Genomic DNA, 10,220 nt, shown 5'->3' with positions numbered 1-10,220 from the left:
TTCTTTCTTTTTTTTTTTTTTAATATATTTTATTGATTTTTTACAGAGAGGAAGGGAGAGAGATAGTTAGAAACATCGATGGGAGGGAAACATCCACCAGCTGCCTCCTGCACATCTCCCACGGGGGATGTGCCCGCAACCCAGGTACATGCCCTTGACCGGAATCGAACCCGGGACCTTTCAGTCCGCAGGCCGACGCTCTATCCACTGAGCCAAACCGGTTTTGGCAACACAGGCAATTTCTTGACCCTTTTGGGGTCAGTTTTATCATGGGTATAAAATGGGGTTGTTTTCAGTGATAAATATAGTTCCTAGCACATGGTAGGAGTAAAATTAAAGAATTCTCTTCCCTCATGCCCAGATACAACTTGCGTATGGAGCCATGAGCAGCCACCTAGATCTTACCCTGAATTATATACAAAAGTTCTTAGTTCATATCTTTGTCCAACCAGAAGAATCAACAGTGACTTCCAACCAAACTATTTCTGCCTTTGTATTTCCTGCTCACTGGCCTCACTCAGATGTGGGGAGATTCATTTGGGTTTAATAAACAATTGTACTTTATAGGATTGAGTTCACACTATAACTAGGACCTGAATTTCAGTGGGATTTATAGGCTGCATGTCGTAGGCTACAAGAGAATTGGCTAGACCTTGAAATTTGTCTAAAACCCCAAGTGAGTGAGTGGGTAAAATTAGTCGCTGAGAAACCTGTCTGGCCCAGGTAACATTAGTCAGTTTGCAGGAGCCTTGCTGCATTTTGCTCTGGGGGCTGAGCAGGAGCTGATTCCAATGGAGACTTTTAGGGTCAGGAAGTAAACTGGTACCAGGGTGGAAATGGCATTTCCCAGCATTTGGCTTTCTTGTCCCTGGACAGGCAAGGAGAAGTGAGGGGTTGCTCTCCCATGGAGGTTATGGCCCATCACAATGCCCCCAACTGAAAGCTCACCAAGATCAAATTAGGCTGGACTCAGCATAAAGTTCTAAGGTTACAACATAAAATTTTAGAAAAGAAAAAGAATAAAACTTGTTCATCAAGTCCTAGCAGTTAAGACTAGAGCCTCTGGAACTGTGAGGAGGTTCTGGCAGGCCAGACTCCAGGTCTCATTCTCTCCCCATTATGGAGAGACTATGGGGAGTTGTCATTCCCACAGGGATGGATGCCCCAGTGTGGGCATGGAAACAGAAGGTTTGGAGAAAGGCAAAGGTGGGTCCATCCCTACCCCATGAGGTGCCACAGCTTCCCAAACCACACTGTGAGCTGCTCTTAGAGTCAGGAGTAGGAGGAGGAAAGACAATGGTTCAGAACCCAAGAGTACGACTACTGCCTTGTCCAAAGTAGGGCAGGACAAGAGAGGAGAATACTATCACATCATGGACGATAGGATCTTGGACAAGCTCTCCCAGAGAGGTGGGCTAAAACAGGCTCCACAGCACTTTCCAGGTAGGACTGACCACATGCAGGCACGTCCCTAATCTCTCTCCTACCCAGCCCACCTGGGGCTATATCACCTTGAGAAATTCCTTTCTTTGGAATTAGGCCAAAAGGCCTTTTACGGCAGGTAAGCCCATTCAGGGACAACTTTGCATGTATAAGTGAACCAGTAGTCTCCTTGCAGAGCATAAGGAAACCAAGATGGCATGAGTTTGAATGGCATGGTGGGGTGGGGGCTCTTAGTGGACGTGGCACTATCTGGAGCATAGTGCCTGGTTTATCTTTGGCATTCCATGAATGTTGGCTGAATATGCATTATAAATTGTCTAATAAAGGGTTTTCTTTTTTTTCCCCATTTTTTTCTTCATCTTCTATTTTTGGTCTGTTCACATGAAATATTTAACTTGGATCCCTGGTCTAAAATTAAAACCTCAGGTTAGACAAGTTTGCAGAAATGAGTCACATCCACTCAAGTAATTCTTAGGACAGTTGACCACAGGAAGAAGTCATCACTCATGAGCATGATTCAAGGTCACAGTGAATTGATTTCCTTTATTTCCATCCCTATTATAATGGCCCTTGTTCCCTGTTTCTTGAGAAAAGACTGCTCTGCTTTTTCCCACTGATTCTGGCTTTTATTCCTCCCTAGTTACTCATATTTTTGAACCCCAAATTGTAGGTGGCAACAAAGGGCCATCGTTGTCATTTCACACCACACATGGCTTAACAACCTCATAACTTTTACCTGAAATCAAGTGTTTCCAAGAAGTCTTGAACAGAGAGGAGTGAGTTGTGGGAGAGAATGAGTCAGTGGCCGGAGAGCCATGTCCCACTCAATAGTTCATCTTTATATTCCTTGGTTGTAGGAGTGGGGTCACTGGGAGGGTCTGTTGCAAACACATTGGATAGCTGGGATGGTTTATTTTTAGTGGTGAGAGAGAGGAAGAACTTCCAAAGATAGAACTCGTGCCCACACTCTGCTCTGCCAGTTCAGACTTGGGGGCGGCTGACAAAGTGGACTGGAGGTTCTGAGCCAGAACAAACAAGTCTGCAGGCCAACTCAAGTGGAAGGCTGGGGGTGGCAGCTGGTCCCACCATAATGCACAAGGAATGAGCTCCACGGGGTTCTGGATTTGGTCCTCAAATCCCTTCCAATGGGATTTACAGCAAGAGAGACCCATTTCCTTTCTTATTTGTCTTTTTCGCCATAACCAATGACCCCTTCTTCCCGCCAGTGACTTTGACAACTTTTCCCAGACTTCTCACTGCCAATGACAACCCGTGGCCTCACAGTGCGGAGGAGTTGGGTGGGGAGGATTCATGTTTGGAACTAGATACACGTGAGCAGGGTAGACAGCCCTTATGGAGTGTGGCTTTAAAATCACAAAAAGACTGTGTATTTTCCAAACTTGACCCTGCACAGGCTGGCGTGCTGCCTACAACCGCCCCATAAGAATGAAGCATTTCCACAGAAAGCCAATGTCAATGTGCAGATCTGAGACCTGGAGGGCAGTGCCTTATCTGAGAGTGGCAAGCTGAGACCTAGAGAATTAGCCTTGGCGAGTCAAAGGTTTTCTGTGCTGAGTGTTGTGTACCCTGGGTCTGAAGCCCCTTTTCAGATCTGTGTCTCTCCCTCCTCTGTGCTCTCAGAAGACTCTGACAAACTCATGCACACAGAGGGGTAATGACCCTGAGGCTCCCTTCCCAGGCCTTTGCATCTCATCAGATGTTCTGTAGAGTGCGGGAAGCTCACATGCAAGGTTTTTAGGACCAAAAAAGAGGCCAAGAAAGGCTTTTTGGTGTTGTTGTTTGGGGAGATCCATCCAGAGAGACCCTTGACTTCTTCATTTAAGTTTAAAGGTTGCCTCTTTTGGGGGTCTCAGGAGGGACAGGCCTCAGAGAGACAGATCTTAAAAGGAGGTCTGTCCAGTGTGTGTGTGTGTGTGTGTGTGTGTGTGTGTAATAGACTTTATTTTTTAGAGCCGTTTTAGGTTCACAGCACAGCACAACTGAGTGGAGGATACAGAGATTTCCCATGTAACTTCTGCCCCCACATACTCGCAGTCTCCCGACTATCAAAATCCTGTACCAGATAAGTGCTTGTATGTTACCTACATTATGATGAACTTACAGTGACGCATTATTGTCACTCAGGGTCCTTAGTTTACATTAGGCTCCACTCCTGTGTTGTACATTCTATGGCTTTGACAAATGTGTAATAACATGTATCCATCATTATGGTGTCCTAAAATAGTTTTACTGCCTTAACAATTCTCCGGGTCCTGCTTACTCATCCCTCTTATAATCGCTGGCAACCACTGATCTTTTCACTGTCTCCGTAGTTCTGTCTTTCCCAGAACATCATATAATTGTAATCAGACAGGACATAGCTTTTTCAGATAAGCTCCTGTCACTCACTAATATACACTTAAGTTTCTTCCATGTCTTTTCATGGCCTGATGGCTCATTTCCTTTTAGCACTGAATAATATTCCATTGTCTGGATATGCCACAGTTCATCCATTCACCTACGGAAGGACATCTTGGTTGCTTCCAAGTTTGGACCGTTATGAATAAAGCTGTATAAACAGCTGTGTGCAGTTTCTTTAGTGTGGACTTAATGTTTCATCTTTTTTGGGTAAGCGCTAAGGAGCATGACCACTGGGTCATATGGGAAGAATGTTTCGTTTTGTGAGAAACTGCTACACTGTCTTCCAAAGTGGCTGTACGGTTTTGCATGCCCTCCAGAGTGAATGAGGACTCCTGCTGCTTCACAGCCTCCCCAGCACTGGGTGCTAGTGTTGTAGATGTAGGCCATTCTCATAGGTGTCCTGTGATATCTCATTGCTGTTTTTATTTGCATTTCCCTGATGACATTTAATGTGGAGCATCTTTTCATATGCTTATTTGCCATCTGTATATCTTCTTTGGTGAGGTGCCTGTTAATGTCTGCCCACTTTTTTTTTTTGAGTTCTTTGTTTTTAAATTGTTGAGTTTTAAAAGTTCTTTGTATATTTTGGGTAACAGCACTTTATCAGATATGTCATTTGCAAATATTTCCTCTTAGCCTGTGGCTTATCTCCTTATTCTCATGACAGTATGCTTTGCAGAGCACAAAAATTTAATTTTAGTGAAATCCAGCTTATCAGTTCTTTCTTTCATGGATAGTGCCTTGGTGTTGTATCTAAAACATTATTGCCAAAACCATCTAGATTTTCTCCTTTGTTACTTTCTAGGAGTTTTATAATTTTGCATTTTACAGTTAGGTCTGTGATCACTTTGAGTTAATTTTGTGAAGGGTGTAAGGTCTGTGTCCAGATTGATTTATTTTGTTCCTGCATGTAGATGCCAAGTTGTTCGACCCCCATTTGTTGAAAAAACTATTTTTGCTCTAGTGTATAGCCAAGTCTAAACATCTCTCTGAGCAGTGTTACATTTTTTACTACACAATAATAATCACATGATGTTTTAAAGCATGTTTTTTCCTCACCTATAAAAACAAAAAGAATTACCACTGCTCAAGGACAATAAAGTAGCTAAAGGATACATATGAAAAACACTTGGCTGTTGTTGTTATTATTTTTCTTTATAAGTAAGGATACAGGGTGCAGCTACTCATTGGCAGGATTGGCACCAAACTTAATCATCATATATTAAACATCAATTTTCTGTTTCTGCCCTTCCTCCTTCTCAGTGTCACTATGTCCCTTGGTCTCGGCACTCACTGGGTATCAAGCCCTGGGTCTGTTGTCCTGACAAAGCATCCGGTTCAGTGTTTGGAACTCAGTGTGTGCCTCCCCTTTCACCCTCCGGTGTTTACATATTTTTAAATGTCTCTAAATGAAATATGCAAACAATGTATAGAACAAAGAAGAAACCATAATGGCAATTAGAAGAGATTTTTTTAAAAAATTAAACTAAAACAAAAAAATCACACATTAAAATTTGTAGTTATAACTTAATGAAAGTCAATATTTTAAATGCTTATATTAGAAAAGGAGAAAGGCTAGAACTTCATTAACTGAGCATGCAACTTAAGAATTACAAAGAACAGCAAAATAAATCCAAAGAAGCAGAAGGAAGGAAACAATTGGTATAAAAATAGAAATTCATTATCTAGAAAAGATACAAGAGAGAGCATTAACAAAACCAAAAGTTGGTTCTTTGAAAATATTAATAGTCAAACTTCTGGCAAAGAACAAAATTAAATAATAGAAATAAAAGGGAAAACTACAGATATAGGAAAAATTTAAAATATAGAAACAGTTTATTAGGAGTAATTCTTTAAATAATACATTTAAAAACAGATATGAAATAGATAAATTCCTTTAAAAATACCACTTAATAAAATGGACTATAGAGGAAATAGAAAGCATCGGTATTCTATAACTACCCCTTGAAAAAACCGAATGAGCAGTTTAAAATTTTCCTTCAAGAATATACTAGACTCTGCCCTAGCTGGTTTGTACTCAGTGGATAGAACATCAGCCTGCAGACCAAAGGGTCCTGGGTTCGATTCTGGTCAAGGGCATGTACCTTGTTTGCAAGCTCCTTCCCTGATTGGGGCATGTGCAGAAGGCAACCAATTGATGTGTTTCTCTCACATTGATGTTTCTCTCTTTCCCTCTCTCTTCTACTCTCTTAAAAAAAAAATCAATGGAAAAATATCCTCGGATGAGGATTAACAAAAAAACAACAAAAAACAAACTAAAGAATATAGACTCTGATGCTTTTAAAGTGGAGTTTTAGTAAGCATTCAAGTAATAGATAGTTCTAATCTTATTCCAAACTCTCCAGACAGTAGAAAAATAGGGAACACTTCCAAATTAATTTTATAATGTGAGTAAACTTTGACACCAAAACCAGGCAAAGACTGTTACAAAGGAACATTATTGACTAATTTCACCCATGAACTTATTTGGAAAATCCTAAACAAAAGCTTGTCAAGCCAAGTTCAAGGCAATGTTATGACCAACTTGGTTTTACCCCAAGAATATAAGAAGATTTAACATTAGAAAATCTCTTAACAAATTAAAGGATAAACACCATGTGATTATCTCAATAGATGAAAGAAAAGCGTTTGATAAAATTACAAATTTATTCATTATTAAAAGCTGTAAGCAAACTAGGCACTTGCCTAACCTGATAAAAAAGCATCTGTAAAACGGCAAAACAAGAATGTCGTATCTCTTCCCTGGTACTCAGTATTGTACTGGAAGTCTTAGCCAGTGAATTAACTCAAGAAAAATAAATTAAAAGTATAACAACTGGAATGGAAGAAACAAAACATTGTATTTCAAAATATTTAAAATTGTCCAGCCCAGCTTGCCGCCCGCAGGAACATGATGCAGGATGCAGGAGGCGGGCGACGTGGAAGATGGACAGCTTTCGGACTTGGATTCCCAAGTGATGGTCCTACCCAGCCACAGGCTGCCGGAAGCACTAGGTGGGGACAGTGCAGCAGCCTGTGAGCAGGATCACATTATGTGCCTGTTAAAGGTGTGGATCAAGTGAAGAGAGGTTTTCTTTTTTGATGCAGATGATGATGACTCTCTGGAAATGCAGACAACAAAAATGTTTTAACCCCCTTCCCAAACCAGAGCCTTTTCAGTTTGGCCAGAGCAGCCAGAAACCACCTGTTGCCTGTCGCTGGAGAGAAGATCACAACCCCTAGGAGCAGAATCAAGATGCAGTGGCCGCTGAACTTGGTATCCTGGAAATGGAAGGCACTATTGACAAAAGCAGACAATCCGAGACCTACAATTATTTGCTCAGAAATTTAAGAGGGTGTCTCAAGAACATACAAAAGAATTAGACAAAGAGCTAGATGAATATATGTGAGGTGGCAAAAAGAAAAAAAAAAGGCTCAAAGGAAGAGGAAAATGGATGAGGTCATCTCAAATGGAAATGACCTGGCAAAGACAGACGAGGGGACAGACTAGAAATGAACTATAAAGGCTGCTGTGAGATCACAGAGGCGGATTCTCAGGAGAAGTGGCTGATGAAATTACTTTCAGGTTGCAGGAACCAAAGAAAGATCTGATAGCCTGAGGAGCGAGTATAATTGGGAACCAAAAGGCAACTTCTGATGGAAACTACTGAAGTTGAACAAATGGTGGCCTTTTTATAATGAATGGCAGCAGGAGCACTCCTCTGGCTGGGCCAGATCACAGGCAGCTTGATTTACTCCATAGAATGGTTTTGCAGATCTCATTTATATGCTTTCCAGAATGGTAGTTGAAGAAGAACAACAAGTGGAGTTTTCCTGAATCTCCTGAAAAGCACTCCTGGTACCAGTGAGGAACAAATTAAGAAAGGACATTTTCTACATTGAAAATCGAAAGGAATATGAAAATTGAAAAAAGCTGCTAGGAAGAGGAGAACACAGCCGTTGGGGGAAAAATTGAAATAAGAGCTGTTAAAAGTCTAAATTTTCAAGAAGATGATGATACATTAAGAGAAACTTTTTGCAAGTAACACGAATGACACCTTGGCCTCTTTTGATGAGTCACAGGAAGCACAAAGCTGGATGGAGAGGAGGCCATCGAGGTTGATCATTCTCATGATTTGGACATTTTTTAGTACATTTTGAGGAATAAACCTTTTAAAAATAATATCGTAATAAATCATTTCTACTGAATGGCTTCATTTTACTTTGCACTGATAAACAGGAAAATCTGGAGAGAAAGACCTGTTTTCTTGTTTTAAATAAAATTGAGTATGTGGCGAGATTAATGCCATTGATAGAAACATTTAGAATTTTCTCAAGGCTGACAAAACACTTTAAAGTATATAGCAGAGGATTTAATTTCTCAATCTGTTGCATGTGCTAATTGTAACTAGTTGATAATCAAATTTGTGCAGGTCATTATAACATGCTATTCAAAAGTTTGTTTTCTTTTTCTGATTTATCTTTGCAGTGAATTATGACCAGTTTCAAAACATTCCATTAAAAGATCCTAATAAGACACATAAGTAGTTAAACTATTTTTTTTACAAATGCATCCAAGTTTAGTTTTTGTTCTCAGAAGTTTTAGGCTATTTGAAGGATAATGATTAAAATTCAGATAGGTTGATATTGATGACTCTTTGCACTTATTTGTTTGTCCAGGAGTAAATAAATAGCAGAAGCTTTTCCAAGGTGTATTCATTCATACCATTAAGAAAGAAAAATAAATAAAATAAAATAGCCTATGTTGTAAAAGTAAAAGTATCTTTATTTTTAACATTTTTATTATTGAGAGTATTATAGATGTCCTCCTGTTTCCCTCCTCCTCCTCCTCCCCCCGCCCCCCCATTGTCCAGTTCCCACCCAGCCTCAGGCCTTCACCACCCCTTATATGCATATAAGTTCTTCGGTTAATCTCCTCCCCCACCCCTTCCCTCTGAGATTTATCAATCTGTCCCATATTTCCATGCCTCTGGTTCTGTTTTATTCATCAGCTTATTTTGTTCATTACATTCCTTATTCATTTATTTTGATTTTTAGGTTCAATTGTTGATAGATATGCATTTATTGCCATTTTATTGTTCATATTTTTAATCTTTTTTTTCCTCTTCTTAAAGAATACCCTTCAACATTTCATGTAATAGTGGTAAAAAAGTACAAGTATCTTTAGATAACAGATTATTAGAAATAAGAAGAGTATTTAGAAAGGTTCTGAATATATATAGTCAAAATACTAATGATGCCAATTATGAAAGCAACAACATCTAGGAATAGATCTAACAAATGATGTGCAAAAGCTTGGAAAAAGTATAAAACTTTGTTGAAAGATATTATCATATTAACCTAAATAAATGGACAGTATGTCATGTTTATGGATAGAAAGACTTAATGCCATAAAGACAAAATTTTCCACAAATTATTCTATAAATTCAATGCAATTTTAATTCATAGAATTTGGTGATTCTAAAATTTCTATGCAATAACAAAGGGCAAAACACAGCCTATATTTTCCTGAAGAAAAAGGTAGGGAGAGTTGCGACACTAGGTGTCAAAATTTATTCCAGTACCGTAGTAATTAAGGCAGGCTGATGTTGGTTTGGGGGTAGTGATGTCAACCAAAAGCTCAGAATGGAGAACTGAGAAGCAGACTCACAGTAATACGGAATCCCATTCACGCCCACAGTGCCCACTGGAAACCAGTGGGGAAAGTTTGAATTCCTAAATATGGAAAAGTTTTTCCATGTGGAAAATATAAAATTGTATTTCTACTCCCATACCATACACAAAAATCAGTTCCAAGTAGAATAAAACCATAGTTGTGAAAAGTAAACTATACAGCTTTTATAAACAATGTAGGAAAAAATTTAATAAAAAAATTTATCTACTCTGGGATAAGAATTCCTTAAATTAAAAAATATCACAAAAACACAAGCACTAATTGAAATGATAAATGAATTCATCTATATTAAAACCAAAAGTTTCTTTCCATTAAGAAATACTGTAGAATGAAAAAAAAAACAACCCAAAAGCTAGGGTAAGATATTTATAACTCATACAGGCTGCAAAGGATTAGTATCAAGAATGTACAAAGCATTTCTACAATAAAAAAAGAAAAGGTGGGCAGGGTGGGGTGGGGAGAAACATTAACAGGCATTTCACAGAAGAGGAAACTTAAATGATTCATAAACTCTAAGTAATATATTTATCAAATATTGAGTTCATAAAAGAGGTTAGAATATAAGATGGCAGTTTTGATTAATAAACATAGTTCAAAGTTAATATATGGAGAATTTAAAAGTATATTATTTTGATTTATAGAATTTTGCACCACAAAAACT

At 38.9% G+C, this 10,220-nt stretch overlaps 1 pseudogene; it reads left to right on the top strand.

The window, feature by feature from the left end:
- The first annotated feature begins 2,006 nt into the window (after positions 1 to 2,006).
- Positions 2,007 to 8,015, top strand: LOC139014492 (phosphorylated adapter RNA export protein-like; annotated as a pseudogene).
- Positions 8,016 to 10,220: the final 2,205 nt, after the last annotated feature.

This window comes from Myotis yumanensis, unplaced genomic scaffold (assembly GCF_028538775.1).
Source record: "Myotis yumanensis isolate MYYU_CA2020_CCGP unplaced genomic scaffold, mMyoYum1.0.hap1 SCAF_7, whole genome shotgun sequence".
NCBI lineage: Eukaryota > Metazoa > Chordata > Mammalia > Chiroptera > Vespertilionidae > Myotis > Myotis yumanensis.
This window is presented reverse-complemented; position numbering and strand designations above follow the sequence as displayed.